General features: G+C 45.8%; 1 protein-coding gene across 1 annotated transcript in view; it reads left to right on the top strand.

The window, feature by feature from the left end:
• The first annotated feature begins 1085 nt into the window (after positions 1-1085).
• Positions 1086-27917, top strand: part of LOC126248298 (RNA-binding protein 12-like) — a 97184-nt gene continuing 70352 nt past the window's right edge. Inside the window, exon 1 of the mRNA XM_049949164.1 lies at positions 1086-1131. The gene's annotated coding sequence lies outside the window, so the exon portion shown is untranslated. The remainder of the gene's footprint in view (positions 1132-27917) is intronic.

The following is a 27917-nucleotide window of genomic DNA, read 5'->3' as shown; positions in this document are numbered from 1 at the left end:
TGGTGGTACTACATTTTAACATTAACATTATAATCAAAGCAGTGGCTGTGTAACAGTTTTCATTAAATAAATGAGCAAAGTAAAATATGAACAGTATTTGATGAGACAACTACAAGGGGTGTTAAACATGGACAGTAATACAAGTACCAGTTAAAAGAAAGCCTTAACTATTGAAACTACAGTCTATGTGGAATACAAAGACAACTTGAACAAAACAAAACCACTTAATGAATACAAGAAAATGGGAATATGTAGGAAGAGAGAGTGTGGGAAGTAATGAACAACAAAGATGATTATATGAAGTTTAGGAGAGGAGAAGTGTTGAGATGTGTCTGGTCATTTAGGATGAGATCTGGACTGTGAGCAAGATGTTTGTTAATTTCCGGGGCTTCGAGCAGGTTGAGTTTATGGCCTTTGTTTGCTAATTGAAGTACATGGGACACTGGCTGGTAGTTGTGACCCTCACTCAGTACATGCTCAGGAAATGCAGAGTCTGAATTCTGCAATTTGTCACAATCAGAACAGGTGATTTTACATTGGTCAGTCAGGCAGAGATACATCAACTAGGCTGGCTGAACATGAACGCAGCTGGAGGTTTACAATAAAAGTAATATTGTAGAACAAAAGCAAACTGGTGCTTTTCATTTATTATAATGTTGTTCTACCAAGAACCGACGGAAGATTCTGTTAATTTGATAAGTAGTGTATGTAAAAATGTAAACGTTTCCACTTTTTTTTTCGGGGAGGGGTCACGACCTCCTTGCCCCTTCTTTCAATCCGCGTCTGTCTCAGCTGTGCACTAGTCCAGGGAGGTACAAGAAGGTAGCGCTGAATTACAGAAGCCCAACTGTGGGCACACTTTTTCGGGACAAGGTGGCGCGCAATGTGACCTCGTGAGTGCAGCAGAGGAACAGCTTCCGCGGAAAAAAGAGAAATCAGATGGCCCGAGCGGCGTCGGATGCGAAGCGAGGCGTCGAACGGAGAACGGAGTGTCCGCTCTCATGCGGCGGGCGCAGGCTGGGAGCGCTGGAGGAATGTGTAGAGGGGAGGGCGGTCGCCTAACGGTGCCGCCGCCGCCGCCGCCGTCGCTGCCGCCGTGGCCCCAGTGCAAGCCCGCCGCCACCGCAGCCGGTAAGTCGCCACTCCTACTGCCTAACTAAACCCGCCAACTCTGTGTCTCCGTTCGCAGACGTTTCCCCAATGACTTCTCTCCCTGCTCAGTCAACCACCTACCAAACCGTGACATGTAAATATCTACGATCTCCGTGCTCGGGTTTCGGTTCTATCGAGTTTGTGGATAAAACCACACCAGCTCTACAAAATCCTATTACATCAAACGTCATTTACAAAGACATCGGACTTCTTTTTCATCTTAGATATGAAGATCTTCTTCTTCATCTTTTGCTCTCCAGTATGGCTCTTAAATAATAAAATCTATTATTTCTGGAACCAGATACTTTGTGGTTTTGATGTGAAGGGTATCGTTGCTTATTTTTTTCGGCACTAGTCATAATTTTTTCACATTTTGCTTCTCTAATATCCCAGACAAATCCTTTATTCGGAATAAATACGGTGTTGTTACTCACTTTCATCCAAATATTCGACAGTATAGCAGTATTAGTTCCTTTTTCTCACCTGCTCGTATATCGGACTTTAGCTGTTCGTAGCTGGTAGACAGTTGAAATACTACCCATCCGTGTGTCAGAATTATAGTGCTTGATGTTTTTAAAATCTTGTAACACTTTCTACCGTCGGAAGTTTTGTCAGGTCAACAAACGTTCGGATGTGTCAGGTTTGTTTGTTTTGTTCTCCTGATATTTCCTGGAATATCCATGTTTCTTCTGAATTCCAAGCAATCGGTATCTCTCTTTCTGTTATGCTGGAATAAAAATTTTGCTGGAGATGTTAAGATAAAACACGTTGCGTTTAGTAATGCAAAAGCAGATCACTTCCAGAATTCCTATGTTGTGCTTCCATGTCGTAGGTTGTGTATAAGTGCTGAAATCAATTTGCGGCCCACTCCTCGTTGATCTTTCGTGTAGAAATTCAGAATTTCTGCTTTGTTAACCGTTACTACCACCGAATTTTTTTATGACCTTTAGTCATTCATAACGCTTTCCAATTCAGATTAACGTAGTGGATCATTACCTCCAACAACAATACTTCTAAAAGTATTAAGTTATTTTAGTGCCACATACAGAAATTTCCTAGGTTTGTAGGAATTATCTAAATAGAAACCCTGGCTTCTTTGACATTGTTTTTAATAAACACACATATTATTGGTAACCTAATGAACATTTTGTTCATTGATAGAAAATAGATAGCTTCACATTTACTAGGCAAGATCAATGTTGGACCTAGGTTTATTCTGGACAGGTCTACAATTGCTTTTGAATTAGGCATATTTCATGGAAATATTTATATTTGCTGTCTTGGACCATGAAGACATAGCCTTTTGTTGTTTAATAAAACATGCTATTCAAATAAAGCTTACCCAGTAACTTTACAAAAGCTATCCATGGCAGGAAGGAAAAATTCAAATTAATTTATTTTAAAAAAGTCGGATTGTGTTTCAAATACTTTATGTGACTCGTTTAGTACATGGTCTACTAGCATTACAAAATATTTCCTGTCGTCATTGGTATATGTGAACTGTAAGCTATTCAAATATGTAAAATACGGAATTATCATAAGCTCAATTTGATTGGTGTTTTCCATTCTCTTTGCATATAATAGTATTCCTAGTAACTGTTCCGTGTAAGTCACGAACTTTTATTGCAGTTGTAATAGCAAATTAAGGTTGTCAATTAAATTAAGAACCGAACCAAAATCTTGCCATTCCAGACGACCATGCCTCGTAAAAAGAGATTCCACAATAGCTGCTCCAGTGGCTCAGGCATTTCGCCGTTCCTAGTTAAGTCACTGCTAGAGCCGAATGACGTAGAGCCTTTAAGACCTCATCCATTACTGGCTGAGGTACAGGTTTGACGACGCCAACAACTTCGGCTTCGACTGGCCATCGCCGCTAGGCTGCCAATACATACCGTAAGCTATGGGCAGGTTTTACTGCCATTAGGCACTACGACAGCCACAAAGGCTAGGGTTCGATGCTTTCTTACCTGATTTACGACCAATAGCACTACAAAGCCTGTATAAAAACGCTACGACGTCAGAGGGGTCAGGTCTGTGCGTGATTACAGGACAGATTCAAACAAGTTACATATTGTGATTCTTGAGTTTCTCCCGGCGTATTTGATAATCAAAATATCCACGGGTGTACTGCCGGTCTACAGTGTCCAACGGGCACAATATTTCGGCGATCATACATGTCGCCATCATCAGGTGAACCGACGGACTGAGCTCCTGTGAACGTGCCGGCACGGAGATCCGTACACTATGGCTGCTCGGGGGGAACAGGGTTCGGTTTTGAAAAAGGATGGGGCCCCTCCACGCCTACACCAACGTGGTGACCAAACCAAAACTTCTACTGTCACCTCCGTAAACATATTAGTTTTTGAATCAGGCGTCACAGGATGCGGGCTGTGATGTTATCCATGCGTCTGGGTACGATTACTCATTAACATGGTCCATCAGGAGATAGAAGTGGTCGAAAACGATTGAAGGGTAGCGGTTGTAAGGGCAGAGGAAAAAAAGTGCCAAGGCCAGCGCCAAGGGAAAAAAACCTCTGCGACAGTAGGACGGGTAGTAAGGGCAGTAGCGGTTTGCTAGCTGCGACAGAGCATGCAAGGTGAGGGAGGGTTAGCGTGAGGTATCGTGCAACGTTACCTATGTGCTGCGTGGTCGTTAGCTGGGTCAGTCCGGTGCTGCGGCTGGGCTGGCTTATAGTCTCCTGGGCCGGCCGCAGTGGCTTCCTCCCTGTAACATAAAAGTTAGGCGCGGCAACGCATGCGCTGCTGTTAGGCCCTCTGCTGCGCCTTGTCGTCAGTGACTTGGTGCTTCGCGGCGGCGGCCGATTTAAATACCCTCCGCCCGCGGCGCGCTCACTCCGCCGTCCGCGCCCCGCGCCACGGTCGCGCGATGGAACAGATTGCGACGGCGTCTGAGATGACGTCGGTGTTATGGCTCTGTCCGCCGTGGTCGTCACAACTATACATTTGCTCGATTTACAATTGATTAACCCAATCGCTGGTTCCCAAGCCTTGCTAAGATTATAGCCACAGTCACGGTTTATGAGGTCGTCATTGGTGCCAATTTCGATGGCCTCTCTAACAACGTTGTCCCAGTATCTCGACGTCTGTACCAGAATCCTCGTGTGTTCATACTCCATAACGTGATTTTCCGACAAACAATGTTCAGCGACCGCCGACTTGCTCGGATACATCAGTCGAGTGTGCCTCTGGTGTTCACGGCATCGATCCTCGACGGTACGCATCGTCTGACCAATATACGACTTGCCACATTGACACGGAATCTGGTACACGCCGGCCTTCCTCAAACCGAGGTCATCTTTGGCGCTCCCCACCAGTACACGAGTTTTATTCGGAGGACAAAACACAGTTCCGACCCGGTGTTTCTTCAAAATGCGGGCGATTTTCCCCGAGAGTGCGCCTGTATATGGGATAAACGCAGTTCCTACCTCCTCCCTCGTGATTTCATCCATCTCCACAGGTTGTGCTGTAGTGGTTGGGCGGAGAACATCTGAGAACTGTATTTCGAAATAATGGGTACTCAGAGTGGCAGATTCAACGTGCTCTCCGCCCAACCACTACAGCACAACCTGTGGAGATGGATGAAATCACGAGGGAGGAGGTAGGAACTGCGTTTATCCCATATACAGGCGCACTCTCGGGGAAAATCGCCCGCATTTTGAAGAAACACCGGGTCGGAACTGTGTTTTGTCCTCCGAATAAAACTCGTGTACTGGTGGGGAGCGCCAAAGATGACCTCGGTTTGAGGAAGGCCGGCGTGTACCAGATTCCGTGTCAATGTGGCAAGTCGTATATTGGTCAGACGATGCGTACCGTCGAGGATCGATGCCGTGAACACCAGAGGCACACTCGACTGACGTATCCGAGCAAGTCGGCGGTCGCTGAACATTGTTTGTCGGAAAATCACGCTATGGAGTATGAACACACGAGGATTCTGGTACAGACGTCGAGATACTAGGACAGCGTTGTTAGAGAGGCCATCGAAATTCGCACCAATGACGACCTCATAAATCGTGACTGTGGCTATAATCTTAGCAAGGCTTGGTAACCAGCGGTTGGGTTAATCGAGCAAATGTATAGTTGTGACGACCACGGCGGACAGAGCCATCACACCGACGTCATCTCAGACGCCGTCGCAATCTGTTCCACCGCGCGACCGTGGCGCGGGGCGCGGACGGCGGAGTAAGCGCGCCGCGGGCGGAGGGTATTTAAATCGGCCGCCGCCGCGACCGAACCCAGTTCTCCCTGAGCAGCCATAGTGTACGGATCTCCGTGCCGGCACGTTCACAGGAGCTCAGTCCGTCAGTTCACCTGATGATGGCGACATGTATGATCGCCGAAATATTGTGCCCGTTGGACACTGTAGACCGGCAGTACACCGGTGGATATTTTGATTAAGATACATATTGTTAACTGTGGGAAACCATTCGTCTGCCAGACAGTATTAATAGTAAACACAGGAAGCAGACGTGGAAACGAGTTCTCAATGGTAACTTTCAATAGAAATGGTTGTCCAGGAGGGAAGCAGATTATCCGTTTTAATTCGGAACTTCTGTATGCACTCATGTCCACGAGATTTGATGTTAACGATGAAAAAAAAAGAGAAATTGCACTTGATGCTTGAGAAAGATCCTCTGTTAGCTTGTGGCTGGAACCTATCACTCAACTCGCTTGAAATGTCAAATTAAAAATGGTTCTAAGCACTATGGGACTTAACATCTGAGGTCATCAGTCCCCTAGACTTAGAACTACTTAAACCTAACTAACCTAAGGACATCACACACATCCATTCCCGAGGCAGGATTCGAACCTGCGACCATAGCAGCAGAGTGGATCCGGACTGAAGCGCCTAGAACCGCTCGACCACAACGGCCGGCCTTGAAACGTCGATAACAAAATTATTTTAATCGAAGTATAGTGTATATTTTATAGATAAAAGTCCGCCGGCTGACTGTATTTCGTTTTTTTTTTCGTTTTTATTTTCGATACTTTTTCGAAGCGAATATGCGGATAACTTATAGCGCCGTAGTTTGCTTTTCATTAGCATCCATGTGTTACATCTAATAATGTAACATCTCTCATGTGCGACAGCTTGATCAGGTCATGACAAAAAGCCTCAAATAAAAATGAGCCGGCCGAAGTGGCCGTGCGGTTAAAGGCGCTGCAGTCCGGAACCGCAAGACCGCTACGGTCGCAGGTTCGAATCCTGCCTCGGGCATGGATGTTTGTGATGTCCTTAGGTTAGTTAGGTTTAACTAGTTCTAAGTTCTAGGGGACTAATGACCTCAGCAGTTGAGTCCCATAGTGCTCAGAGCCATTTGAACCAATAAAAATGAAAAAAAGGAAATACAGAGAGCCGACGGATTTTTATTCATAAAGAGTATCTTTCACTGTCTCTGTACACCTCGTGAATCCGTTATGGATTCGTTAGAAAAGATATTGCGTGGACAGAGGTCTTACGACATAGCAGTTATGACGCCGTAATATCCAAGTTGTGGGGAAGCAGGGTGACATTTGGATGGCGTTACACACGGTTAGAGCCTTGGAACATTAGAGGCTGGCTGCAGTCAGTGCGAGGTAAGCTGGCAGTTGAACGTCGCATGTAGAGGCAGTCGAGATGATTCCAAGAGGGAGGAAAAACAGCAGTACAGCCAACCCCGAGCATATGTAACAACCCAAGGATAGGACCGTTATCTTACCTCAGTCCTGTGGTTCGCATGTCCACTGCAGTGGACAACTGTTAATGCCGCTTCTTTGGCGTTTTCAATCAGTCCTGAGGCTACAAATGCACACAATCTACTCCAGTGGGTACTCCCTGCTTGTGCTGTGCCCTGCGTGCATTTGCACCCTCAGGACTGATTGAAAACGCCAAAGAAGCGACATTAACAGCTGTCCGCCGCAGTGGAGTGTGTACCATAGGGCTAAATGCTCTGAACGTCCAACCAGCGCAGCACTCTCTGTGACTAGAGAAGGAGAAGTAATGGATAAGGATATCAGCAATGTCTTCTTCAAGTGAACCAATCCAGCATTCGCCGTTGTCAATCTAGGGAAGTCATCGAGAATTTAAATCTAGATGATCAGACAGGGATTTGAACCCTGCTCCTCCTGACTGTGAGTTTGATCTGCGAACCAGCGCATTCTGGCTAAGTATCTCGTGGCAGCCTTGGCTGACGCTTACACCACCAAACTGTTTCTCGTCGACCTCCAGAGATCGTTCTATATGCTCGGCAGCCCACAAAGTGCGTTCACCTCCCCCATACGCACCATGTGACTGGACTCATGACAGGTGGAGAACTTCCTGACAGCGGATTAGCCCGATGAGTGATTCTCTTCGCCAGTTTATCTGGTGCTCTCCTGGTACACGTTAAAATGCAGCCAACGGTAAGTGAGCGTTACTGCGATTGTACTTTGTAGTCGTCAGTACCATATTAGGCCGCCACAGCATGTGTTCAGCGGCCTATGGAGATGGAATCCTGCAATGGTGTGTGTGGCATATGGGCCTTGCTGTTATATGGTGCACAAAAATATCCTACCTGGTGGACGAGAACACCATACAACTAAATTAGGCAGCTCGTTCTTCTTACTTGAATGTGTTGAACAAGCATGAGGCACTGCAGGCTCAAGGACTGTACTCAAACAGCACCACCGCGGACGTGTACTAACTTCCAAATGGCAGCTGCCCAGCAGTAAGTGCAATACAAACTGTGCTGGATGGCCTGGACCTCGGTGTGGCGAGCCGCCATGGTTACAATATTGTCGTTAGAAGGCATCACACCCCGCACTGACGTTCTGAACACCACTGACGGAGACGCACCACACACAGTAAATGTGGCTGGTTTTCCGACATGAAGTGCGGTTCATGATTACCGGGACATCTTTAATACTTGGGATATTAGCAACAATGTTGACCTGCTGAGTAGAGAGCAAAGAATGGGCAGCAAAACTCTCAAACATTTAAAGTACGTCTGTAATTGGGGTGCCAACGGCCTTGCCGGAGTGGTAACATCGGCTCCCGTCAGATCACCGAAGTTAAGCACTGTCGGGCTGGGCTAGCACTTGGATGGGTGAACATCCGGTCTGCCGAGCGCTGTTGGCAAGCGCGGTGCACTCAGTCCTTGTGAGGCAAACTGAGGAGCTACTTGACAGAGAAGTAACGGCTCCGGTCTCGTAAACTGACATACGGCAGGGAGAGCGGTGTGCTGACCACATGCCCCTCCATATCCGCATCGAGTGACACCTGTTGGTTGAGGATGACACGGCGCCGGCCGCTGTGGCCGAGCGGTTCTAGGCGCTTCAGTCCGGAACTGTGCTGTTGCTACGGTTGCAGGTTCGAATCCTGCCTCGGGCATGGATGTGTGTGATGTCCTTAGGTTAGTTAGGTTTAAGTAGTTCTAAGTATAGGGGATTGATGACCTCAGATGTTAAGTCCCATAGTGCTTAGAGCCATTTGAACCATTTTTGATGACTCGGCGGCCGGTCGGTACCGTTGGGCCTTCCAAGGCCTGTTCGGACGGCGTTGTAATTGAGTTCCCCTTGTTGAAACAGTTATTGCAACTCAGAGTGAATGCGACGCGAAGTACATGTACCATAATAGGTTCAGGAAGGCATAAATCATTCCAGCTATCTACGTCTTTTGCCTGTGGGCACTAAAATATAAGTTTCAAAAGTGAGATGCAAACCATTAATGCGTAGTTAAGGACTAGTACGTGCAAGTAATATTGGGTAAATTTCCTTTATAGTACGTCTGTCACATACAGCTTCGAAATGATGAATGCTGAAGTGACGAGTGTCAATTCTTTAGCAAGAAACAAATGTGAATCGCTATTGTAATGAAAATATGGAGCGCAAGTTCAGTACAGAACAATAAGCAAGTGCTGCTAAACCAACAGAACATTATCAAAGTCGAAACGCATTTTAGTGATGCCTGGTGACCGCCAACTTAAAATATTGATTTTGATATCGGAGAAACCCAACTAGTCTATCACCTAGTCACCAAGTTACCACAGCCGTCCGCACATATTTTGTTGCAAACATCTTTTTCAGCACTCATTTTACCATAGGAAATCGCTGCGTCAGCCACCTGTGTAATGGAGGCAAAGATAAACCTACATCCTCTGTGCAGTTCGCTGTGTCTCCAGTCGTGAACGGGACACTGCGGCTTGGTTCAAATGGCTCTGAGCACTATGGGACTTAACATCTATGGTCATCAGTCCCCTAGAACTTAGAACTACTTAAACCTAACTAACCTAAGGACATCACACAACACCCAGTCATCACGAGGCAGAGAAAATCCCTGACCCCGCCGGGAATCGAACCCGGGAACCCGGGCGTGGGAAGCGAGAACGCTACCGCACGACCACGAGCTGCGGACGACTGCGGCTTGTGTGCGGTGTTCAGCTTATCAGTATGCCTAAAGCATCGACTTTGGGTGCGATCTCATTTTACGGCAAGAACAATTGTTAGCACGGGATGTTGTCCTCCGAAGTATCGTACAGCGAAGTTATTCCAACACTCAGCTGCTATCGTTAAACACAAAACATTGAAGACTTTCCTCGTTGTGGTCTACCGCTCTTAAGCATACCAGCTAATGACCGCTCGTATCTACTCCGAGTAGAACGCGACATTAAGAGGCAATTGCGAGGGTTTGATCATCCCAGACAGTACGCATGAGTCACCACTCGGACAGGTGAGTCTATGCCTTCTTATAAACAACAGTAAAAACCTTCCATCACCGAGATACGCAAAGAAGGTAGGCAAATGAGTGAGCACCTGGAATGGGACCTGGTGAATTATTTTCACTGACTAGTGCAGGATTTGTGTGACGCCTGGTGATCATCGTACAGTGTGGGGGCGCCGAGTTACCGATTTGCGTCTCGAGCATGCAGTCCCATGCGTTTAGCACAGAGGTGGATGAGTCATGCTGTAGGCTAGTTCATGTACAGAGGAAGGGCGTCTCTCACCGCTGTAGAGGGTAAGTAAGGGCTGTGCACTACCAAGATAGGATCCTCCAATCTCTTGCCAGCCCTACGGCCAACATAGCGGTGGTGGGTTCGTCTTTCGAAAGTATCAGCGATCAGTTCACCTTGCAAGACGATAATGAACGAGCACACTGCACCCATCTCACATATTCCTCCCTCCAATAGGAAGGAATGAAGCAAACAGAGTGGTTTGTACTGACATTGAAGCGAAGCAACATATTGTTGAGCGTCAGTCAGTAGCACATTTTAATTTCACAAATACACAAAGATGTGCACTTTTGAATAGGCTGGCTTTATTTTGGCTACTGTTTTTATCTCGCAGCAAAGTTTGTTTCTCATGGTCCAGTCACATTAATGTGACTACCGTCTATGTTCGACGTCACTGTGCAATAATCACTCACAAACGGCTGGTGGCAGCACTAATAGTGGAGAATATATAAAGTGTGGCGGGGGGGGGGGGGGGGAGAGGAGGACGCGGAAAAAGCGCGGTCCTTGTTGTAATGCGAAAACAAAGCGATATATCTGACGTCCAAAAAGGCATGATCATTGGTTTTCGGGGCAAGTTGTTGTTGTTGGGTTGTTTTTGGGGGAAGAGACCAGACAGCAAGGTCATCGGTCTCATCGGATTAGGGAAGGACGGGGAAGGAAGTCGTCCATGCCCTTTCAAAGGAACCAACCCGGCATTTCCCTGGAGCGATTTAGGGAAATCACTGAAAACCTGAATCAGGATGGCCGGATGCGGGATTGAACCGTCGTCCTCCCGAATGCGAGTCCAGTGTGCTAGCCACTGCGCGACCTCGCTTGGTCGGGGCAAGTATGGAAGCATTACCGAAATGGCTGTTTGTAAACTGTTTGCGAGCCGCCATGATTAAAGCATACCGTGAATGGCAAAATGGCGCTATCCAAAATCGACGCCGAAGCAACTGTGGCGTCATAGATGACAGGTGCGAACGACAGCTGCAGAGACGTGTACAGGCGAATAGACGTGCAACTGTTGAGCAACTGCCCGCCAGATGAACCAAGGGGCTACCAACAGTGTCTCGCCGGACGGTGTGGCCAAGCGGCTCTAGGCGCTCCAGTCTGGAACTGCGCTACCGCTACGGTCGCAGGTTCGAATCCTGCCTCGGGCATGGATGTGTGTGTTGTCCTTAAGTTAGTTAGACAATCGTTCAGAGAATGTTGCCTCTGCAGCAGGCACCTGGTTCGTGCACCCATGTTGCCTGCTGTTCATTGACGACGAAGGCTGAAGTTTGAACGCCAATACCGCAATTGAACTATCACTGAGTGGCGACAGGTGACCTTTTCAGATGAATCACGTTTTATGCCCCATCGGACAGATGGCCATTGGCGTGTACGGCCGCGCGACAGTCGTCGGAATGGTCCAGGCAGGAGGAAGCATTATGGTGGGGAGAATATTTTTGTGGCATTCCCCGGATAATCTCATCATCCTGATAGGCACAGTGGATCAGCGCAAGTACGCATCTAGCTTTGGGGACATGTCCATCCATACGTGCAGTTTGTTTTTCAAGTGTTCAAATGTGTGTGAAATCTTATGGGACTTAACTGCTAAGGTCATCAGTCTCTAAGCTTACACACTACTTAACCTAAATTATCCTAAGGACAAACACACACACCCATGCCCGAGGGAAGACTCGAACCTCCACCGGGACCAGCCGCACAGTCCATGACTGCAGCGCCTAAGACCGCTCGGCTAATCCCGGGAGGCGCAGTTTGTTTTTCCTCGGCGCGATTGCATCTACCAGGAGGACAACGCAACGTGTCACACAAATCGCACTGTACGTGCGTGGTTAGGAGAGCACCAACATGAGTTCATCATACTTCCCTGGTCACTAAACGCACCGGATTTAAATCCAATATCTATGGGAATACTTTGATCGGGCTGTTCGCACCATGGGTCCTCAGGTGTGAAGCCTAACACAGCTGGCCACGGCATCCAAGCTGCAAAAGGTGGTTATTCAGACTTTTGACAGGTGCTCACATTAATGTGTATTGTTTCGTAAGGCTTATTTTTTCTCATCCTCTGCTATCCTTCAATGTAAGCCCGGATGCGTTCACAGATACGCAAGTGGTATAAAACGTTTTCTGAGCAGTTCATATTGGAATCTAAAAGGGTATAGGCAACCCCGACTCAAAGGAAGGCCTCGGTGCTTGTTCGTGACGTCACGTCAGCTAGGCACGGCCAACTCCAGGTCTGTTGCAGGCATACTCATAATGGTGGTGTCTCCCTCTCTGACACAGGAAAATGTGAAACTATTGGCGGTAGTTGACCAACACACATTGTTCTGAGAGATTTCTGCAATCAATTAATTGTGCAATTCAGTATACTTCTTAACAAATAGTGAACTCCTGAACTTAAATTTCCACCTGTTTTAAGGATTGACATACATAAACAACTTCATGGTCCAGCAGCTACAGAATTCGTGCTTCTTTATCTTATTTGTAAAGCTGAGAAAGTTACGTTTGTACTGGGTTGCTTTTACAAGAAACTGTGAACATATTGGTGCTCTTCTTTAGGTATCTTGGTTGACTATGGGGTGATGAGCACTGAATGTTAATGAAATATCTTGCCATTGGGGATGGGGTGGGGGACAGAAGAAGAGGCAAAAGAGAGATACTTGTTTTATCAAATAAATTTTTTTATCTTATAAAGTTTCTCCTTTCAGTTGTAAGAGGGGAATATCTATCTTTTCTAATGTGCATGTTTAAAAAAGTTTAAGCTCAGCAGTATTTTCGATGTATGAAGCTATTTTGTTTCCTGTTTAGAATTCCTTTCGTTGAAAACGACTGTAATCTAATGACTGGCAACAGTTGAACATTTACACATGTAAATTAGTTCACATTTCCAGTGACGATGTCAAACGAAAATAAATAAATAAAAGAAACGAGTTCATTGTAAGGGGGTTGGGGTAAGTTTCGATAACAAAATGGATCAAGTAAATATAGTTACTTGAATGTAAAATTTCCGAAGCTTGCAATGGGGCAAAGCATCTTGTCATATTGATCTACGTTTGTTTCGACAGGATTCAGTGATACAGAACTATGATCTTCATTTGTACCTTTACGATAGTAAGAAAATCTTTCATCTAAATAAAACTGCAGAATCCAAAACAATACCAAACATTTTGTCCAAAAATAAGAGATTTATAGTGATAAGCACGCCCAGGCGTTTCTGCCTGCAACATACCTGGCGTTCGCCGTGCCTAGCTGACGTTACGTCACCAACAAGCGCCGAGGCCTTCCTTTGAGTCGGTGTTGGTATAGGACATGTGGAAAAACCGGAAGTTTCAGTACAGCAAAGGCCTCCATGCATCTGCTAATGTGACGCATTTTAAATGCCATGGTACCCAAATGCTTAGAATCTGCATTTTTCACTGAAAGTTAAAATTTTAAAATTTGTGGTAAGGTCTTATGGGACCAAACTGCTGAGGTCATCGGCCCTTAAGCTTACACACTATTTAATCTGACTTAAACTAACTTACGCTAAGGATGACATACACATCCATGCCCGAGGGAGGAGTCGAACCTCGACGGGGAGGGGGGGGGGCAGGGGGGGGGGGGCAGCTGCGCGGACCGTGACAAGACGCCCGTAGACCAGGCGGCTACCCCGCGCAGCACATTGAAAGGAATATTTCAGCGTTGTTGAACCTAAGAGCCTACCATCCCCAGTGTCGGTACATAAGTATTTGCTGCACAATTGGCGGCCTTCCCATTTTCGCAACACGTTTCACTTTACCTGCCTTCCCGAATGAGGTGCCATAGTGGTCGAAGTGTTCGGTGCGAGCGAGACTCAAATCCCTGCCCAGACACCTCTATTTAGGTTTTCCTCGGCCTTCCTGCATCACTAAAGGCGGATGCCGAGTTGCAGATCCCAATAAGACCATGGCCGAAATCGTCCCCTATCGTTGTAAAACCGTCAGCTATAAATCGACTCATTCCTCGTCATTACGGTTTTTGGTTCAAGTGATCAGTGAAACACGTAATTGAGCTAATCCCTGTTCAAGAACTACGACGTTGGCAGGACGTTCAACGCAAACTTTCATCCTTTCGTCTCCCGCTACTGTAAGGGTTTTTTTTTTCCGTGGGAAGCTAACAGTACTCGACTATTTAGCAAATACTTTGTTGTCTGGGTCCAAATAGTTGGGAAGGAAGACGTTGAAGGATGGCTGCCAAAATGGATTGCGAACAAAACTGATAGGTTAGTGTACAATCAGTGGTTGTCTCCATCGTAGATATAGTCTCCACTATGTTGTCGATCACACACGCACATCGCACGAAACACATGAGGCAGTAGTTTGACAGCCCTTACAGCAACTAAGAACCTAAGATGCGACAGTTCACCTATAACGGAATTTCCACTCTGCGGGGTGGAGCACGGTGGAGTGTCACTGCTTGACCGAGAACAGGAGACCAGAGTCGTTGAGAGGATTCCTGTATTCCATTTTTTGTCCCACAGGCTCCACAAAATGTACTTTAGAAATGACATTGTGTAACAACGTAAATTGCTGCTAAAAGAGTTTTTTAATAAACGAACAGTTTCGGTATTTGACGATTTTCCAGCACAGCTTGGGTGAAGAGCAAAACCTGCATTGGAATAAAAAGTCGCCTGGAAACGGCCCTAGGGAGTAAACATACTAATTTAATACAGAATACTTTTAATAGCAACTTACGTTATACATGATAACATCTCTTAAGTTTATCAGAAATTTGGAATATAACCAATATAAAATATTTTTCACGAAATAAATAGGTCTGTCGATTGATTTGTGTCGTGACACATTGCTAAGAAACACAGTAGTAAAGCAGTCATTTTTCGCAGCAACGCCAGGCAGGGTGTAAATTTCTTCCAGCGTTGTATTAGCCTATCCTGAAGAAAGACGCTAGTGAATTCAGTTTCATCTCCATTCATTGAACTCATCTCTCTACATACGCATATTTAGCATTGCCTGAGACAAGATGTAGTACACGAAGAGCCTCTTAAGGTATATTAGGACATCTCGTTATATTATCAGAAGCAGTTCACCTGTAATACTTTCGGTGAAATGAGGTTGTTGGGACACTTTGCTCGCTTTTGAAGAAGAATTCTCTGGAATGAAAGTACCTGGATGTTCACCTTGAGTATTCCAACGTTGAGGCAGCCATACACAGCGACGTCCTTCACGCGTCACGCTGTGACTAATTTGCCCAGTTCTGAAGATTGCTGATAAAAGCCGAAACCGCAGCTGTGACCGAAGTAAATAACCATGTGTAACTATCCATTCTGTACAACTGATCTTCCATGTTCTTTTCCATCTCTGACACAACTACAAAGCCATCGGGTAACCTCAAAGTTATTTTTTCTTCTGCCTTATCTTCAATTTTCTTTCATAAGTCGTCATTAGTTTTCTGTACTGCCTTACCTACGCACAGATTTAAAAACATAAGGGATAGACTACAAACCTGCCTCACCCCTCTCACAAGCACAGCCTCCTTTCCACGCTTTCGTTATCTAGTAAAAAAGGACGAATCGTCGCTTTTGTGTTAGTCTCCTATCCTCTTCATGACAATTCATCTGTTTTAGCTGACAATATAGAGTCTATAAACTTAGGGAAATAACATATTCGCGTCCTCTGAGAAGATCTGATGTGCTGATTTTTACTTTACAGTCCAAACTGCAGATCAGGAACACTTTCTCAATTCTTTAAACAACTGGTGAGTTTCCAGGATTTCATATTCGATGGTAATCAGAAATGGCTGCCACGCTAAAGAGGACTAAGAGCGAATTCCTCGTAGCATTAAACATCTTAAGGTGATTCCATCGTGTATCTTGGGGTGCATATAGAATAAATTCGCTCTAGTTCTTAAAAAGCCTTGTTTCACTCTTCTGTGATGACTTGATATGCAGATCAGCAAGATCTACGCATATGAAAAAGCAAGACTCATCCTGCATGCGGGACAGATCCCACCATGGAGACATTCGGAAGTAACCTTTTGCCCATCGTCTGAGCCAAGGCTCGTAAGCTGTTCGTAGTCATATCATGGCAACTTTTTGTGATGAGGAAGAAGCAAAGGTTCTTGTCTGTTTCAAAATCCCCAGCAGACTGAATCGCTCTTCACCCAGTGATATAAAAAGTGTTTAAAAATCGACGGGAAACGATGAGTCTTTTGTTCCTTTGTTTCAAAGCGTGGCCTACCGGTATTTTGTGACACTAAGGTTATTGCCTCCAGCCAGGACTGGATCCGATTGACGTTTTGATCTGTTTGTGAGATAAAGCTTATTTTGGATCTAATAGTGTACGAGAAAGATTTATCAGAGAACGTATTTTTGGATCGATACATTAACTTAATTTATGCGGTTATTGCAGCTGCACTGTCGTTTTCACTGGTGGGTTCTACCTCTACCAAGAACATTTAGTCAGAAATAAGGTCCCTAACAAATTCTCCAAGTTTGATGTAATCTTTAATGCGACCTTGGACGCAATGGAGCAGTTCTGATGTTGGCTGTACTTTCTTTTATGCTCTGATTCACTAAGTGCTCTTCATTTTGTGTGATGCCAGTAGAGAAAGTTGTTCAGAGTCCTCAAGATTCCCTATGAGGGCTACAAAAGCAGGGAACCGAGCTGTCGTGCTTTAACTAGTAGGTCACATAGACAGAAAGGAACTGCGCTGTGTTACGCTGCAGCGAAGCACAGCTGGGACTCTCTCTGTTGTTCCGCTGGCTGCTCCCAGCAGCCGCGAAACAGCTCCGTCTTAGCTGGAGAGGGGATGGCTGTAAGCGAGGAACACTACCAGGCCCGTATGTATGTGTCGTGCTTGCCAACGAGAAAAAGTAAATCTAAGCGACTTCAGTATAGAATATTGTCTTGTGATTCAGAGATTCCTGTTGTGACAAGACGACTCTACTGGTACAGAGTGCTAGCGTTTTATTTGAAAATTTGTATTTGCTGCTTAGACTGCAGCCATGTCACGCCCAGGGACATGGCAGTATCTTGCCCATAAAAGTTGTGGGGCATCATGCCTGGTGCTAGCTTTTCAATTTGACACTACTTCAGCAGCTAGCGTGTCATTTTTTCCCCTGATTAAATCGAGCGGTTTTCCATTTGGCATTACGAGTCTTTTTGGAGCCCAATCCATATCTTCCCGCTTAAGAAAAATCCGAGGTGTTCACCTGAAATCGAATCTGGGACCTCCTCGTAAGTAACCTGCGACGCTACACACTCAACTAATCCCCAATTTTGTGTGGAACGAAGGAAAGCAGGAAGATATGGTTCTAACGTCTCGTCGGGGTCGTTAGAAACGGAACACAAACTTGGAGTGAGGACGTATAGAGAAAAAAAATCGGCGTGTGATTTTCGAAGTAGCAGACACAAGGCTATCGTCAGGAATGCCCCATGGAAGTGCGATAGGACCGCCGTTGTTCTTTATATACATAAATGATATGGCGGACAGGGTGGGCAGCAATGTGCGGTTGTTTTCTGATAATGCCGTGGTGTACGACAAGGTTTCGAAGTTGAGTAACTGTAGGAAAATACAAGACAACTTAGACAAAATTTCTAGTTGGTGCCATGAATGGCAGCTAGCCCTAAATGTGAAAAAATGTAAGTTAATGCGAATGAGTAGGAAGAGCAAATCTGTAATGTTCGGATACAGTATTACTAGTGTCCAGCTTGATACAGTCAAGACGTTTAAATACCTGGGCCTAACGTTGCAAAGCAATATAAAGTGGAACGAGCATGTGGGAACTGTGGTAGAAAGGCGAATGGTCGACCTCGGTTTATTGGGAGAATTTTGGGAAAGAGTAGTTCACCTGTGAAGGAGACCGCATATAGGACGCTGGTGCGACTTATTCTTGAGTACTGCTCAAGTGTTTGGGGTCCGTACCAGGTCAGATTGAAGGAAGATATCGAAGCAATTCAGAGCCGCGCTGCTAGATTTGTTATCGGTAGGTTGGAACAACACGTAAGTGTTATGGAGATGCTTCAGGAATTCAAATGGGAATCCCTGGAGGGAAGGCGACGTTATTTTCGAGAAACACTATTGAGAAAATTTGGAGAACCGGTATTTGAACCCGACTGCCGAACGATTCTACTGCCGAACGATTCTACTGCCGAACGATTCTACTGCCGTCATCATACTTCGCGCGTAAGGACCACGAAGATAAGTTACGAGAAATTCGGGCGCATACGGAGGTGTACAGACAGTCGTTTTTCCCTCGCTCTATTTGTGAGTGGAAAAGACAAGTAGTGGTATAGGGTACCCTCCGCCACGCACCATGCGGTGGCTTGCGGAGTGTCTATGTAGATGTAAAATCTCGGCATCTTCCTTAAGTAAATTGTGGAAATAATGGAAAACCTTCTGCTGCAGATTATGGATTTAAGAAGACTGAATATCTAAGGTCATCAGTCACCAGGACAGAATCCGTGTACCCAACCTGTTTGCGTATAGAATAAATTCTATGTGCAAGTGTCAGAAAGTTTTCTAAATGTTTGAGCAACATGTATGTGAGGCGGTAAATGGGTACCAGCCCAGTATTCACTTAGCGGGATGTGGAAAACCGCCTAAAAACGACACCCATGTTGGCCAGCACTCCGGCCCTCGACGGAAATTCACCAGGCGGATTCGAATTGGGGCTAGCACGTCCCATCCTGGAAGCGGACGCTTTAACGTGCATCGCTATCTGGGTGGGTGAAATAACGGAAAACCAATCTGGATTGTCAGATGAGTATTTGCTCTCTAATACGAAGGATCTGCGGCACCACTCTTGGTTGGAAATTTGTGGTAAGGTCTTATGGGACCAAACTGCTGAGGTCGTCGGTCCCTAAGCTTACCCACTACTTAATCTAACTTTAACTAACTTACGCTGAGAACAACAGGCACACCCATGCCCGAGGGAGGACTCGAACCTCCGACGGGGAGAGCCGTGCGGACTCTTGGTTGTCTGCATTTTATCTGACGATGAGATAATGGCGGCAAAAATTTTAAAATCTATGTGTTGTTGAACATCTCCTTACACTATCCTGTAGTAGGAAGAAGAACCGGTGTTTTTCGGAAATCTAATCAACACTTTGTGTAGCGGTATGTCTGCCAGAGGAGGGGGGGGGGGGGGGGAGGGGGCGGCCTCGCTCATCAGAGATGTGGAGAAGGCCCTGCTTGCGGCTACTGAGGGTACAAGGTGCAGTCATCTGCAGTTGTGACTCATGTCGGCGTCAGTGACACCTATCGCTTGGGTTATGAAGCCATTCTCAGTTCGTACTGGTAGCTGGCGGATGTGATGAGGTCTACTGGCCTAGCTCGCAGTGTGCCAGCAGAGCTTACAAATTAGAGTATCGTACCCATAATTTATCGGGGTTCTTTGTACTGGAACCGAGTGGATAGTCTCAGCCAGAGACTACGTCGACTGTGTGGCGGTATTGGCTCGAAGTACCTGCGTTACAGGATGAGGAATTACAGAATTCGCCTTGATAGGTCAGGGGTGCACTGCACAGAGAAAGCAGCTATTCAAGTAGCGGAAGACTCGTCGACTGCACGTATGGTTTTTTTTTTTTTTTTTTTTTTTTTTTTACTCGGCGAGAATATGGGTTTCTCTGATAAACACTAGTCAGTCGATACGCAGAGAGTGAAATCTGATCGCTTAAAAGTTTTAGACACTTTGGACGTCAAGATTTTAGCAGTAAATTGCCGATGCATTCGTAACAAAGAGAATAAATTAACCGCGATTTAGGAAAGCTGTCGCACTCAAGTTATACTCGAAATCCGTAGTAGAAAGATGGTTCAAATGGCGCTAAGCACTATGGGACTTAACATCTGAGGTCATCAGTCCCCTAGACTTAGAACTACTTAAACCTAACTAACCTAAGGACATCACACACATCCGTGCCCGAGGCAGGATTCGAGCCTGCGACCGTAGCAGCAGCGCAGTTCTGGACTGAGGCGCCTGGTAGTGGAAAGATCGGAAACATTTAACGAAATATGGAAGGCATATCGCAGGTTAAACGTCATAGGACGGGGCCTGGGGGGGGGGGGGGGGGGAGAGGGGCAGGGGTGTTCATTGCAGTCTACAAAAATATTGTGTCCATTCAGTCTGACTGTGAAGTTATCTGGACACGAGTAACCGGCGTAGGTGAACTCAAGTTCCTGACCACCCAATTCCGCTTTAATAGTTACGGAATCATTCCAAGAAACCCTACGCTTAGTAGCGCGTAAGTACCCCATCAAGCAGTATTACAATGGAGTTCAAAAATTTAGGACTAAAGTAACTTTCGCAGGATGTGTCACTACCACGTAACATAGTTCGATGAAACTTGCTCCGTAGATAAAAAGAACTGCTACAGTGTAGCACGGAAGATAACCGAAAGATATACGAAATGAGACGAACAGAAATGACACTTTTATTCAAAGATAATAATTACTCTTATGTCACTGCAGTTTATGAGGGTCCCTTTGGCATTAAAAAAGGCCGGACAGGGTTCTTAATAGGGTGTGTGACCACCACGGACACAGTGCATGCTCTGCAACGTTCTCCTACGCTGGCCACAAGATTGGCAAGGAGGTCTTGTGGTAGGGCGTTCCATTCCTCCAACAGTGCTGAATGGTAGTTGGCGCATGTGAACGTAATGCGATACGTCTCCCTAATTCATCCCACACGTGCTCGACGGGATTAAAGTCTGGGAAACAGGCAGGCCAGTCCATTTGCCGAATAACATCTCGTTTCAAGAGCTCCTGCACTTGCGATGTTCGATGCGGTGCGGTCGCGCATGGTCATGTACTGTGGCACAGTGAGTGCACCGTCTTCTTTGAGTTGGAGGCCAGTGTGGCCATGCAACATTATGTCTCCCCACACCGTAACAATCGGACCAACAAACGATTACGTTCAAATCAATGAACACGGTGCACTCACCGGTCAACGTAATTGTGCCACTGTAGTCCTTCCCCATATGCGTGTTTTCAGGTTTGCTTTCAACCGTCACCTCATTTCTATGGATGCGAAAGCGCGACCGCAACGAACAGCGCCGGTGGAGGAGCTCTTGGAACAATCCAGCACGTGAAGGCTGCGCTGGGGAGACATATTGAAGCACGTCCACATGCACCAAAAACCAACCGTCCAGTAGTAGTTAGCCGCGCTGCTGGAGTAATGGAACGCCCTACCACAAAAACTTCTTACCAATCTGGGGAGTAGCAGCGGATCACACATCCCATAACGAAACATGACCCACCTTTTGTAATGTCCAGGGGGCCATCAAATATCTCTTAAATTCTACATTTTTCGTTAACTTCAAAAAAGTTCTTTAGTTAACGTGACAAATCTGGTCATGGTTTGATTTGTGGCAGCACATGTAGAGATCTTTTATTAGAACTTTGAATAACATGATGATCCACTTGACGACTGTACATATTTGTTATTTAGTTATAGGCTGCGCAACATAATTAAAGATCACTTTTTCGAAACCCTGTAAGTGTTTCATATTGCGACACCTAAGTTTGAAATTTGATTCAAACGTGCTTCCAAACCTTCCTCCGTAATGATACAAAAGCCTGGTCCCCTCCGACGTCACCCTCGGGCTCGGCGACGTTTCAGACAGCAAGATGTCGACACATGCGAGAAGGCCGCAGCTCAGAAGTTCATGAGAGCTATAAGCTGGGTTAATGACGTCACATTGGCACCAAATTTTACCACAATTCTTCCCAACGCCACCGTGAACATGTCACACGATGAGGAGGTCGTCGATGGAAAAGGTCTCAGGGGGCGGCATAAACAGTGTCAATGAAACACCCCTTCCCGTGGGGCGTTGATTGCCCCCCATTTTACGGTTGAAAACGACTGTTCGCAGTGCGATGAGCAAAAGGAAGACAATTGTGACACCCTCGGACGTTTCAACCCTTCCTTAAGGACATAGTAGGGTTTAATCCCAACTAAACGCGATCGCACGCCTTCGGAATGCAGCGCGACACCGATTTTTGCTCTCGTGTACAGGTTGGAACCACTAGGATACGTTCAAAACTATTCAACTAAATTTGAGCGTGATCTGAATGAGCAAAGGGCACTTATGCTCTTTTAATCCTCGTGTTTTCCGCCCTCCTGTGGCGTGATCACGCGGGAGTGTAACATTAACATGTATTAGGGTCGCTCCAAAAGAAATGCACACTATTTTTGTAAAAATACAGTTTTCATTCTGCACTTGTAAAAGTTTTACAGTGTGTAGATAAATCCTTCTCACTTGTTTTCAAACTTAGTTCAACCTATTCCCGTGAGTGGCGCCGTCACAGAATGTCTTCAAGATGGCTGCTACACTTGACGGTCGTCAGAAGTAACGTGCTGTCATAGAATTCCTGTGCTGTGAAAACGAGACAGTGGGAAACATCCACAAGAGGTTGAAAAAGGTGTATGGAGATGCTGCTGTCGATCGCAGTACAGTTAGTCGGTGGGCAAGCAGGTTACGTGATAAAAGCGGGCACGGCAATATTGAGGATTGTCCTCGCAGCGGCAGGCCTCATACTGCACACACTCCAGACAATGTGCAGAGATTTAACGAACTGGTGACTACTGACAGACGCATCACAGTGAACGAATTGTCACGCTACGTTGGGATAGGGGAAGGAAGTGTTTGCAGAATACTGAAAGTGTTGGCGTTAAAAAAGGTTTGTGCCAGGTGGGTTCCCAGGATGTTGACAGTGGCTCACAAAGAAACAAGAAAAACGGTATGCAGGCAACTTTTGGAACAGTACGAGAATGGTGGAGATGAATGTCTCGGAAGAATTGTGACAGGTGATGAAACATGGCTCCATTATTTTTCACCAGAGACGAAGAGGCAATCAATGGAGTGGCATCATGCAAATTCACCCAAGAAAAAAAAATTCAAAACCACACCTTCTGTTGGAAAAGTTATGGCTATGGTGTTTTTCGATTCCGAAGGGCCCTTGCTTGTGGACATCATGCCAAGTGGAACCACCATAAATTCTGATGCATATGTGACGACACTGAAGAAACTTCAAGCTCGACTGAGTCGTGTTCGACCACGTCGGCAAAAGCAGGATGTTTTGCTGTTGCACGACAATGCACGGCCACATGTCAGTCAAAAAACCATGGAAGCGATCACAAAACTCGGATGGACAACACTGAAACACCCGCCTTACAATCCTGACCTGGCCCCATGTGACTATCATCTCTTTGGGAAACTGAAAGACTTTCTTCGGGGAACAAGGTTTGAAGATGACGACTCCCTTGTGCACGCTGCCAAATGGCTCCAACAGGTTTGTCCAGAATTTTACCGTGTGGGTATACTGGCGCTGGTTCCAAGATGGCGTAAGGCAGTTGAGAGGGATGGAAATTATGTGGAGAAATCAAAATATTGTTCCTAAAGGATGTATCTACACACTGTAAAACTTTCAAACATGTAGAATCAAAGATGGATTTTAATAAAAACAGTGTGCATTTCTTTTGGAGTGACCCTCGTACGTGGATAAAACGGCAAGAAGTCCCTCTAAGACCACCCAGTTCGGCAACACCCTCGGGCCCACCCACGAAACTTTGTTGCGCACGTTACAAATGTACCTGTCAGAAACTTTGACACCAGTAGAGCCTGGCGTCTGCTCCAGCTTCTTAAGGTAGGCAAACCACACCTAAGGAGTGTTGAAGGAGTTGTCTAACCCTCAGGCGCTAGAGCAGTCGCCAGGCTGAATTGGTGTCAAAATTTCTGAAGATACATTTCTGACGTGCACAACGACGGTGCGTATGTGACACCGAGGGTGTTGCCGAACTGGGAGGGGGTGGGGGAGGGGGGTCTTACAGGGACTCTTTACTATTCTATTCAAGCACACGTTTGTGTTACACTTCCGCGTGATCACGCCACAGGAGGGCGGAAAACACGAGGGTTGAAAAAGCATAACCCTTTGCTCATTCAGATCACGCTCAAATTTCGTTGAATTGTCTTGAACGGTTCCTAGTGGTTCCAGCCTGTACACTAGAGCAAAAACTGTGGTCGCGCTGGACTCTAAAGGGATGCGACCACGTTCTGTGGGGATTAAGCCCCAGTATGACCTTAGAGAAGAGTTAAAACGTCCGAATGTGTCAGCAGAGTCAAAGATTGTCAATTTCGTCTTCCTGGTGCTCATCGCACTGTGAACTGTCATTCTCAACGGCGAAATGTGTGGGAATCAACGCCCCAGGCAAAGGGGTGGTTTCATTGACGCTCTTTACGCCACCCCCTGAGGCCTTTTCTTGTCGATTCTGAGCTGCAGTGTGTCTTTTCTTCGTCGGCCACCCATAAGAAAACCGAGTGATTTCAGCGTTGAGTGTCGCGGTTCTGACTTCCATCGCAGAGACGTCAGAAAGAAGTATGAAACGTGGGTAAGAGGGACTGTGACGGCCTTCTCATCGTGTGACATGTCCGCAGTGGCGTTGGGGAAAATTGTGGTGAAATTTGATGCCAATGTGACATCATTAACCCACTTTACAGCTGACATAAACTTTTCGAAGAGTCACGGAGGCTGAGAGTGATGTCGGCGACGCCACGAGTTTGCACCACTACAGAGGAAGGTTGTAGGCACCTTTGAGCCAGATTTCAGACAAACGGGTTGCAATGGGAAGCAATTACGGGGTTCCAAAAAAGTGATCCTCTAATTTTGTTGTATACTGTATATTCATCAATTGATAACTTTACAGTGATATTAGAGAAGTCAGCGTACAGCAGCAATAAAGCAGAATTAAAAGTTTAAAAATACGTATAGGGGCTGAATTACTTAGAGCCTACTTAATACTTGAATTATTGTTGCACTATTTATATATATCTCATCGCGAATAATTGCACGCTCCGAACACGCTATGCACATATCCTTTCTGCTGACATCGGATCAATAGTGATACCGCTACCCTCTCCATAACATGCTTTGTACGTCCCCAGTTGTCTGTCTGAAAAACTGAGTCAGCATCCCTCCATGATGAAGGAGATACTGAGCACGGGAAGTTGAAATGAGGTGAGCATTTTCCATCATAGGGCATTTAATTTTCCAGTAACGTGCATTATATTGTTAAAGTACACTGCTGGCCATTAAAATTGCTACACCAAGAAGAAATGCAGATGATAAACAGGTATTCATTGGACAAATATATTATACTACAACTGACATGTGATTACATTTTCACGCAATTTGGGTGCATAGATCCTGAGAAATCAGTATCCAGAACAACCACCTCAGGCCGTAATAACGGCCTTGATACGCCTGGGCATTGAGTCAAACAGAGCTTGGATGGCGTATACAGGTACAGCTGCCCATGCAGCTTCAACACGATACCACAGTTCATCAAGAGGTGTGACTGGTGTATTGTGACGACCCAGCTGCTCGGCCACCATTGACCAGACGTTTTCAATTGGTGAGAGATCTGGAGAATGTGCTGGCCAGGGCAGCAGTCGAATATTTTCTGTATCCAGAAAGGCCCGTACAGGACCTGCAACATGCGGTCGTGCATTATCCTGCTGAAATGTAGGGTTTCGCAGGGATCGAATGAAGGATAGAGCCACGGGTCGTAACACATCTGAAATGTAACGTCCACTGTTCAAAGTGCCGTCAGTGCGAACAAGAGGTGACCGAGACGTGTAACCAATGGCACCCCATACCATCACGCCATACTGGCGATGACGAATACACATTTCCAATGTGCGTTCACCGCGATGTCGCCAAACACGGATGCGACCATTATGATGCTGTAAACAGAACCTGGATTCATCCGAAAAAATGACGTATTGCCATTCGTGCACCCAGGTTCGTCGTTGAGTACACCATCGCAGGCGCTCCTGTCTGTGATGCAGCGTCAAGGGTAACAGCAGCCATGGTCTCCGAGCTGATAGTCCATGCTGCTGCAAACGTCGTCGAACTGTTCGTGCAGATGGTTGTTGTCTTGCAAACGTCCCCATCTGTTGACTCATGGATCGAGACGTGGCTGCACGATCCGTTACAGCCATGCGGATAAGTCGCCTGTCATCTCGACTGCTAGTGACACGAGGCCGTTGGGATCCAGCACGGCGTTCCGTATTACCCTCCTGAACCCATCAATTCCATATTCTGCTAACAGTCATTGGATCTCGACCAACGCAAGCAGCAATGTCGCAATACGATAAACCGCAATCGCGATAGGCTACCTTTATCAAAGTCGGAAACGTGATGGTACGCATTTCTTCTCCTTACACGAGGCACGACAACAACGTTTCACCAGGCAACGCCAGTCAACTGCTGTTTGTGTATGAGAAATCGGTTGGAAACTTTCCTCTTGTCAGCACGTTGTAGGTGTCGCCACCGGCGCCAACCTTGTGTGAATGCTCTGAAAAGCTAATCATTTGCATATCACAGCATCTTCTTCCTGTCGCTTAAATTTCGCGTCTGTAGCACGTCATCTTCGTGGTGTAGCAATTTTAATGGCCAGTAGTGTATATTGTGAAATGGTAGAGATGTTTCGATTTTAAAATTTTTACGAACCATTATGTTTTTTGTCAACCTTTTGTTATGTGGAAGTAATCCTTTACTGTATAGTATGTATTTTTAAGAGACATATTGTTAACTGGGTTTTTAAACATGTTTTTGTTGTTATCTGTTTCATTGCCTTCGTCAATTTATTGTGCAGTGTGATTTTCTGTTACAAAATGGTATTTTGTGCTTTTGTTAATTTTTTCCTCGGTAAATGTAAGTTACGTAGGGCTTTTGTTCCGTAATCATGAATAGAACTGTCAATTACTTTCTTTGTCAGAAGTCTTGGTAGAGCTATCTATTGCTGAAATACTCGAGCTTAACGCTTTATGCTTCTCAAAAAACGTAAATGACTTTAACGACAAGGATCTGTGTTAATGAGTATTATCTCACTGCACTGGCATCACTATTGGGTATTTGTAGGTGATTGCATGTTTGAAACGTAGATGTTCACGAGGAAACGAGCGATGTGGCACAGCCGCCGGTTTCGTATTCGGCGGGAGCGAGATTGAAATATCTTTGTGTCATTCGGACTTGTGTTGTCCGCGATTGTCTGAGCGGCTCCAATTTTACGTTGACGGTCTGTTGACGAACGTCTTCTGTCAGACTCTTCTCTTACTCTGCTGAAAATATCTCGTCCTTGTAGAACAATCTAGTTCATTCCTTACTGATCGATTTGTTGTTTTCCTCGTCTGAGTAATTGGCTATTAATTGCGCTTGCTGGTTGAGAACAGTTTATAAACTTTAGAACGCACTTTTAGATAAATATTTCTCGGTTTTCTTACTGCGTCATATCTGTTTGCAAACTCAGCTTTTCAACGACCTCCTTTATTGTCGTCGTCAGGCGTTTAAGGTCGCTCTAACAGACCGCATGATACTTTCGTATGTAGTTGACCGAATTATTTCATGGAGACGTCAAAAAGAAAGAGACTATAGTGTACTGCGGACGGTAACACTCAATTGAGAAAAAAAAGAAGACACTAATACATATCTGTCACAGCGACATGAAAAACTTATTACAATATCAAACTTAAGAAAACACATTTACTGGTAAAAAACTTGCAATGTAATTTTGTAATGACGTATCGCCCCTAAGACGACGAATTTCAATGATACTAGTACGCATGCGGACAGAGAGACATACTAATACGCCGTACTTCCGGCAAGACCACAGGGCAGTGCTCCAGGTCAAGGGCAGTCGAGAGTCACCTGCCGAGTAATGGCGGCTACTGTTCTACCGAGCACGTTTCCTGCGTCACAACTTGCGAGGATCTGAAACCGTATGTGATGTCACCCCTCACCATACATCTTCTTATAA

The sequence above is a fragment of the Schistocerca nitens genome, chromosome 3 (genome assembly GCF_023898315.1).
Source record: "Schistocerca nitens isolate TAMUIC-IGC-003100 chromosome 3, iqSchNite1.1, whole genome shotgun sequence".
In the NCBI taxonomy this organism is placed as follows: Eukaryota; Metazoa; Arthropoda; class Insecta; order Orthoptera; family Acrididae; genus Schistocerca; species Schistocerca nitens.
This window is presented reverse-complemented; position numbering and strand designations above follow the sequence as displayed.